Source organism: Spinacia oleracea, chromosome 5, assembly GCF_020520425.1.
Source record: "Spinacia oleracea cultivar Varoflay chromosome 5, BTI_SOV_V1, whole genome shotgun sequence".
In the NCBI taxonomy this organism is placed as follows: Eukaryota; Viridiplantae; Streptophyta; class Magnoliopsida; order Caryophyllales; family Amaranthaceae; genus Spinacia; species Spinacia oleracea.
This window is the reverse complement of record NC_079491.1, coordinates 84,722,111-84,730,630: the sequence shown is the minus strand read 5'-3', so window position 1 is coordinate 84,730,630 and position 8,520 is coordinate 84,722,111. Positions and strand designations below refer to the sequence as shown.

General features: G+C 44.5%; 1 non-coding gene across 1 annotated transcript; it reads right to left on the bottom strand.

The window, feature by feature from the left end:
* Positions 1–311: 311 nt before the first annotated feature.
* On the bottom strand, positions 312–418 carry LOC130462349 (small nucleolar RNA R71). Its single transcript, XR_008922444.1, has one exon. It is a non-coding gene; the product is annotated as a small nucleolar RNA R71 (small nucleolar RNA).
* Positions 419–8,520: the final 8,102 nt, after the last annotated feature.

Below are 8,520 nucleotides of genomic sequence, written 5' to 3'. Positions count from 1 at the left end.
TGCCTTCTATTGCAGCTGAGACCTTCAAGATTGAGCCCGCATTGATTAACATGATCGAGAGACGCCAGTACGGTGGGGAACCAGGTGAAGATCCGAATCTTCACATTCAGTCCTTTATCCAATATTGCTCCACCATCAAGCAAAAGGGATTGACTCCGGAGCAGACTATGGAGATACTTTTCCCGTTCTCTTTGAGTGGGAAAGCTAAATTGTGGATTAATGGGTTGAATCGGGCGGCTTTGAAAATCAATAATTGGGAATCCTTGGCTCTTGCTTTTTATGTTAAATATTTTCCACCTAAGAAAACGGCTCGTCTGAGGGGTCAGATATTAGGTATCTCACAACAAGCGGATGAGAGTTTGTTCGAGGTTTGGGAGAGATTCAAGGATTTGCAAAGAGAATGCCCGCACCATGGTTTGGAAGATTGGTTCTTGATTCAGCAGTTTTATAATGGTCTGGGCAATGAGTCTAGATGTTTGTTGGATTCAGCTGCCAGTGGGAGGTTTATGCAACTTGAGGTGCCTAGAGCTATGGAGGTGATTGAGGAGATAGCCATTCACAATGCCTAGTATGGAAATCCTAGAGGTCTATCTAACAGGGGTGGTAAGCATGATTTAAATTCTATTGAACAATTAACTGCCCAATTGACTGCTTTACATTATAAATTCGATAATATGCAAGCGGCCAATGCTCAATCTGCCCAACCTGTTAGTGTAGCTGCTATGAGTGCCCAACCTACTACTATTTGTGAAAGTTGTGGAATGTCTGGTCATTATGCACAGGAATGTAGAAGCTCTATTGAACAATGTAATGCTTTTCAATCCTACAAACAAAACAACCCATTCTCCAACTCTTACAATGAGGGCTACAAAAATAACCCTCTGCTTTCCTACAGGAGCAACAACATCCAAAACCCTCACCAAGTTCAACATCCACCACCACAACCATATCAACCCCCACACCAACAATCTTACCAACCCCGAAACAACTACAACCAACAGTCTAGTGGGCCACCTGGGTTCTCTAGACAACACACATCACCCCCACAACCACAACCTCAAGCCACACAGCCTGACCTTATGCTAGTAGAGATGAGAAACATGATGCTACAAATGCAAAAATCTCTAAGTGAAAAGGATGCAAAAATCGATGCTCTTACTGCTCATAACAAGATCATTGATACACAGTTGGCACAGATGGCTACTACTATTGCAGGGAGGCCACCAGGCCAACTTCCTTCACAGCCCGAAAATAGGGAGTCTGCTAATGCAATTACATTGAGGAGTGGTAGGGATTATGATGGTCCTTCTATGCCGGTTGAGGTTGATTCCGGGGTGTCTGCTAGTGATCTGGTCAGTGAGGAAATCCCGAAGATAGTTATGGGTGAAAAGGAACCAGCTGAAAAGATAGTCAATGAGAATGAGGCTACAACTGCGGTTAAGAAGGGGGCGGATATACAAGTACCACCTATTGCACTCCCCTTCCCAAACCGACAACTCAAGAATAAGCTAGACAAGCAGTTTGGCAGATTCTTGGAAGTGGTCAAAAATTTGCAGGTAACGGTTCCTTTTACTGAATTAATTTTACAAGTTCCTGCTTATGCTAAATTCATGAAGGATATTTTGACCAGAAAACGTGCTTTTTGTGAGGTAGAGACTGTAGCTTTCACTGAGGAATGTAGTGCTTATTTGCAAAACAAGTCTCCACCTAAACTTAAGGACCCCGGGAGTTTTTCCATCCCATGTAACATTGGCACTGTATTTATTGATAAAGCTTTATGTGATATAGGTGCTAGTGTGTCTGTCATGCCTTTGTCTGTCTGTACTAAACTGGATATGGGTGAGCTTAAGGTTACCAATATTACTCTACAAATGGCCGATCGTTCTGTCAAATACCCCTTAGGTGTTTTAGAGGACGTCCCTGTTAGAGTAGGTAAATTCTATATACCTGTGGACTTTGTAGTATTAGACATGCAGGAGGATTCTCAAATTCCCATAATCTTAGGTAGACCCTTCCTTCATACGGCGGGGGCGGTAATTGATGTTAAAAGTGGGAAATTGACATTGTCTGTTGGGGATGATAAGGTGACTTTTAATCTGAATAGTGCCTTAAAAAGTCCCATGCTAGAGGAGGAACAATGCTATCGCATAGATGTAGTCGATTTTATTACTCGTGATAACGTCTCCCAAGTTCTCGAAAGAGACCCTTTGGAGGCAGTGCTTTGTTGTGAGTCTTCTGCAGGTGATAGCAGTTCTTGGAGTGCTGAAGTGGATGCTCTGGAGTTGGCTCTTAATGGTGGAGAATCTGAGCCGGAGAGCACCAAATTGAAGAGGTTAGTTCGGCCGGTTTGTTCTGTTAAAGAGGTAAAGAAACCCGAACTTAAACCTCTTCCTGCTAACCTTAAGTATGCGTTTTTAGATAATGAACAACTTTGCCCTGTGATCGTCAGTACTGCACTTGATGCAGGCCAGTTATCCCAACTTCTTATTGTGTTGAAAAGGCACAAAAAGGCCATTGGGTACAGTATTGATGATTTAAAGGGTATTAGCCCTGACTTTTGTATGCATAGGATACATCTAGATGAAAATCATAAACCATGCATTCAACCCCAGCGTCGTTTGAACCCTGTCATGCAAGATGTTGTAAAAGCTGAAGTTATGAAATTGCTTGATGCGGGTATAGTGTATGCTGTGTCTGATTCTAAGTGGGTGAGTCCCGTTCAGGTAGTGCCTAAGAAAGGGGGGACAACTGTGGTGAGAAATGAAAAAAATGAGTTGATACCAACTAGGGTAGTCACAGGTTGGCGCATGTGCATTGATTATAGGCGTCTTAATGTTGCTACTAAAAAGGACCATTTTCCCCTTCCCTTCATTGATCAAATGTTAGAAAGGCTAGCCTGTCACAAGTTTTTCTGTTATCTGGATGGTTATTCTGGTTTCTTTCAAATTCCCATACATCCAGACGACCAGGAAAAGACCACCTTCACCTGCCCCTATGGTACCTTTGCATATCGTAGGATGCCTTTTGGTCTGTGTAATGCACCTGCTACTTTCCAACGTTGCATGATGAGTATCTTTTCTGATTTTATTGAGTTTATCATGGAAGTGTTTATGGATGATTTTAGCGTCTATGGTACTTCTTTTGATTCTTGCTTGCTAAATCTGACTAAAGTTTTGAAAAGATGTGAAGAGTGCAATTTAGTCTTGAACTGGGAAAAGTGTCATTTCATGGTTACTGAAGGGGTGGTTTTGGGACATTTGATATCTGATAAGGGCATTCAGGTGGATCGAGCTAAGGTCCAAGTGATTGAACAATTACCCCCTCCAGTTAATGTGAAGGGTGTTAGAAGTTTTCTTAGTCATGCGGGGTTTTATCGCCGCTTTATCAAGGATTTCTCTAAAATTGTTAAACCACTTACCCAGCTCCTTCTCAAGGATGCCCTGTTTGTGTTTACTGATGCTTGTCTTGAAGCCTTTGACAGGATTAAACAGGCAGTGATTTCGGCTCCCATCATCCGTTCTCCCGAATGGGATATTCCGTTTGAGATAATGTGTGATGCAAGTGATTATGCAGTTGGGGCAGTGCTGGGTCAGAGAAAGGAGAAGGTTTTACATGCCATCTATTATGCAAGTAAGACCTTGGATGAAGCTCAAGTTAATTATGCAACTACTGAGAAGGAGCTTCTAGCTATAGTCTATGCCTTAGATAAATTCCGCACCTATCTGATTGGATCCAAGGTGATAGTCTATACTGACCATGCGGCCCTTAAGTATCTGCTCTCTAAGAAGGAAGCCAAGCCTAGGCTTATTCGATGGATACTACTGCTACAGGAGTTCGATCTAGAGATCCGCGACAAGAAAGGGGCTGAGAATGTGGTTGCAGATCACTTGTCTAGATTGAGGTATGACGATGGTAAGGGATCTACACCGATTGATGATTCATTTCCGGATGATCATTTACTTGCACTTGCCAGTCAGTCACCATGGTTCGCAGATTTTTCTAACTACATTGTAGGTAGAATTCTTCCGGCCGATCTTTCATATCAACAGAAGAAGAAATTCCTACATGATGTCCGGTTCTACTTTTGGGACGATCCTTATTTGTTTCGTGAGACTGCTGAAGGGTTATACAAGCGTTGTATTCCAGAATGGGAAGTTCAAGGTGTTATCAATAGGTGTCATTCTTCACCTTATGGTGGCCACCATGGACCGTCGAAAACAAACGCTAAGCTGTCACAATGTGGTTTTTACTGGCCTACTATGTTCAAAGATGCACAGGCTTTGATTATGGCTTGTGATGCGTGCCAGAGGGCCGGCACTATTTCGAGGAGGTATGAGATGCCACAGAACGGGATCCTTGAGGTTGAGATTTTCGATGTGTGGGGAATTGATTATATGGGACCATTCCCATCGTCCAAGGGTAACTTGTATATCCTTGTTGCTGTAGATTATGTGTCAAAGTGGGTGGAAGCCGTTGCCTCACCTACTAACGATGCTAAGAAAGTCATCTCCCTATTCAAGAAGATCATTTTTCCTAGATTTGGGGTTCCGCGCGCTTTGATCAGTGATGGAGGGTCACACTTCCATGAGAAGCATCTGGATACGCTCCTGCGCAAGTATGGAGTTTATCACTGCACTGGACTAGCCTACCACCCTCAGACGAGTGGTCAAGTTGGGGTCTCCAACCGAGAGATCAAATCTATCCTTGAGAAAGTGGTGGCAAAATCTAGGAAGGATTGGAGCGATAAGCTAGATGATACTCTATGGGCATACAGAACCGCCTTTAAGACACCTATTGGTACCTCCCCGTATCGGTTGGTGTATGGCAAGGCGTGTCACTTACCAGTAGAAATGGAGTAAAAGGCTTATTGGGCAATCAAACAGCTCAACATGGATGCAAAGCTAGCCGGTGAGAAGTGGTTACTTCAATTAGGTGAGCTCGATGAATTCCGACTACAAGCCTATGATAGTGCCCGGATTTACAAGGAAAAGACCAAGAAGTGGCATGACAATCACATTTTGCATAGAGAGTTCGCGGTGGGCGACAAGGTTCTACTTTTTAACTCTAGGCTTAAGTTATTTCCTGGAAAACTTAAATCTAGGTGGTCTGGGCCGTTCACTGTGACTATGGTAAGCAAGTTTAGGTCTGTTGAAGTAGAGAATGGGAATCGTGAACGATTCAAGGTCAACGGGCAACGTCTGAAGTTGTACCATGATGGGGCTACTGTAGGAGTGGTTGAGGTCCATCACCTCAATCCCTCCGCCTCATAAACTGCATATTCAAGGTAACAAGGTCGAGCGGGACCTAGAAATAAACCAGCGCTTTGCGGGAGGCAACCCGTATTTTATCGCTTTAAGTAGTATAAGTTTGATTTTTTTTTAGTATTTCCATACCTAAGTGTGTTTAAGTATTGTTTTTGGTGTTAGTGAGGCGAGAAGAGGGCATTACGCTGTTTGGGTGTTTAATAATGTGCAGGCCTAAAGCTCCAAGTTCGAGAAAGTGAAATTACGCACAAGGCCAAGCACGCTGCAAACCGCCCGATTCGAATCGGGCGAGGTGCGCCCGATCGGGCGCGCACGGATGAGTTTCTTGCAGTTTATTTCCGCCCGATCGGGCGCAGCATGCCCGATCGGGCGGTCCAGCGAGTGGAATGCTCGATCGGGCGAAATAATTTCGCCCGATCGGGCGCTTTTGCGAGTGGAACGCCCGTGTCGGGCGTTAGTTTGCCCGATCGAGCGCAAAAGACGAGTGGAAGGCCCGATCGGGCGAAATTATTTTGCCCGATCGGGCGGTTGATGAAATTTTCAAGGAAAAGTCAAGGATGATTCTGGGCAGGAAAAAGTCAAGAAAATGAGCATTCGCAAATCGCCCGATCCGGATCGGGCGAGGTGCGCCCGATCGGGCGCGCACGGATGAAAAGAAAAGGATCGCATTTCGCCCTATCGGGCGAAATGTCGCCCGATCGGGCGCGATGCGATTTCAGCAATAACCCAACGATTCGACCTTTATTTCTTCACTTCCTCTTCATCTTCAACCTAAATTTCTCTCACTTCCTCCATTAAACCCCAACTTCCACAAACTTCAAACCACCATATCTCCCTCAAATCTCCACCAAATTCAACAATTCTTTCATTAAAATCATCCTCTCATCATCCTCTACAACCTACACCTAACCGATTTAAGTTTTCTCTCATCCCCACAAAATCCCCAAATTCACCCAAAAAGCTCAAAAAAAAAAAAAAAAAAACTCAAAAATTCAGATTTTTCATCAATGGAAAATAGACCACAAAGAAAATGCACGAGGGTACCAAGGAATCAACATGAGGCTTCCACAAGCCGAGCTCGGGAACCAACACCACCACCTCCACCACCGCAATTCGAGCCCGACACGGATTTTCCGGATGTCATCTTTATTACGGAGGAGCAACGAGCACGATTCATGCACCTCAAATTGAGGGAGGTAATCCCTACTCGCTTTATATGTCAGAAATCCTTGCATGAAATGGGGATTGAGCGTGATGTAAAACGTGTTTTTGTTGGTGTTGGTATGAGTAACATGTATAGTATGCTCCGTCTCACACTTAGACGGTTGACTCTGGAATTCTTGAGTAGTTTTAATGTGCGTAGGGATGGCTATCGAACCGTGTCATCGGTTCAATTTCGTGTGATGAATAGAACCTACACCATGAGCTTATCTGATTTTGGTAGGATTTTTGGATTATCTACCACATATAGTAGGAAACCTAAGGAGACCCATAACAGCTGCACCATGTGGGGAAAGCTTACGGGCAATGATAATCCCGGGAGTATGCAACATTTGCATGCTTCCAAGATACAACACCCGGTACCCATTGTCTTTTACAGGTTCCTAGGATTTACAATCTTTGGTAGGGATGAGACCCAGAACATTAGGAGTACGGAGCTAGAGATCCTAGGTGGCTACGTTTCCGATGGAGAGGAGAGCTACAAAATGAACCTTGCACATCACATGGCCTCTCAATTTTACTCCATAGCCACCTCCACACATACTACCAAGATTACCATTGGTGGGTTGATCACCCACATAGCCATGGCCACGGCCAATTTTACTGAGGCTAACCAGATTCCAGTTCTGGGTAGCAACTTGCTTGATTTGGCTTATTTTGCTGGACTCCGTAGGCTACAGGGGGAGCATGGGTTATTTAGGCCGGGAGCCATGTACTGGATGTTCGAGGGAAACAGGCTTTTCACCTTGCCCGACCCTCAGGGCCGCACTAGTTTCAGACCCGGTCAGGCTCATTATCTATTTGTTGGATTTGAGCAAGAGCCTCAGCCTGACCCCCAGCCTCAGCCTGACCCTCAGCCAGAGCCCCATCAGTACCAGCCAGAGCCTCGCACCTACTTCAGGAGGGGGCGTCGAGACACGGGGAGGCCCCAGAGTGGCCCGGTAGTTCATGAGGATCAGGGGTCCATTGATGAGAGGTTGAGCAGACTTGAGCTCGGGTTCCGGGAGTTCGCACCTGATCACCAGAGGACCATGTTCCCATTTTATGATCAGTATGCCAGGCAGGGCTATATTGCCCCAGATTACGAGCACCCTACCTGGTTTACCTATCCCGCGGAGGGATATGGAGCTCCGGGTTCTATGGGCACCTTCACACCCACCCAGTACGGAGGGTGGGGAGCGGGTCCTAGTGGGCATGCTGGCCGAGATGATGGTGATGATGATGATGATGGCGGCAATGGCCGTCAATGATGGAGATGAGATCGAGTTGGTTCGATACCCTTGAGCCAATGAGGACATTGTCTGATTTGGTTTGGGGGGGGGGGGGTTTCACATTACATGTACATTGTAGGTATGTTTTTCTTTTCTTTTCGCATTTCTTTATTTTGGTGTGTTTAATGCTTTCTAGATTAGTTTATTGCTTTAAAAAAAAAAAAAAAAAAAACAAAAATACGTTCCGATGAATGAAAAATCATGCTTCCCTGTGCCCCTTTGATTGAAAATTGTTTTGATTCTTGGTGTTTGATGATGGGCAATGTAGATGTGTTAGCCATGATTTGATGTTCGATTGTTTTGATGCCTAAACATGAGTCAACTCCGACTAACTACTTGTGGACTTGGTGCTTGACTAGTTGACTTGGTTAGGATGTGTGATAGCTTCCTGGTGTGCCATTGATTTTGAGTATTGGTTTGCAACTATTAGTAATGTTTTATGACTCATATACATGCACATTGTGGAGGACGAAGGCATTTTTCTATTTAGGTAGCCTTCAGATGAAATTAGATACGTTTGTTCCCTCTTTTTCTCCCCATGTTGTGCCTGTGCCATTTATTCGGTGACTAACCACATTACAAGCCCGTAAATTCCCCATTGGTTACTAGTCCCAAGCCTAGCTTGGGGGAGCTAATAGTAGTGAGGTGAGGGAGTTGTAGTGTGGTACATTTTGAGCATATTGAGTATTGAAAAGGGAAATTCTTCTTATCATGATTGTTGTTGAAAAAATGAAATGAAAAATGAATGAGATGAGGAGAATAAA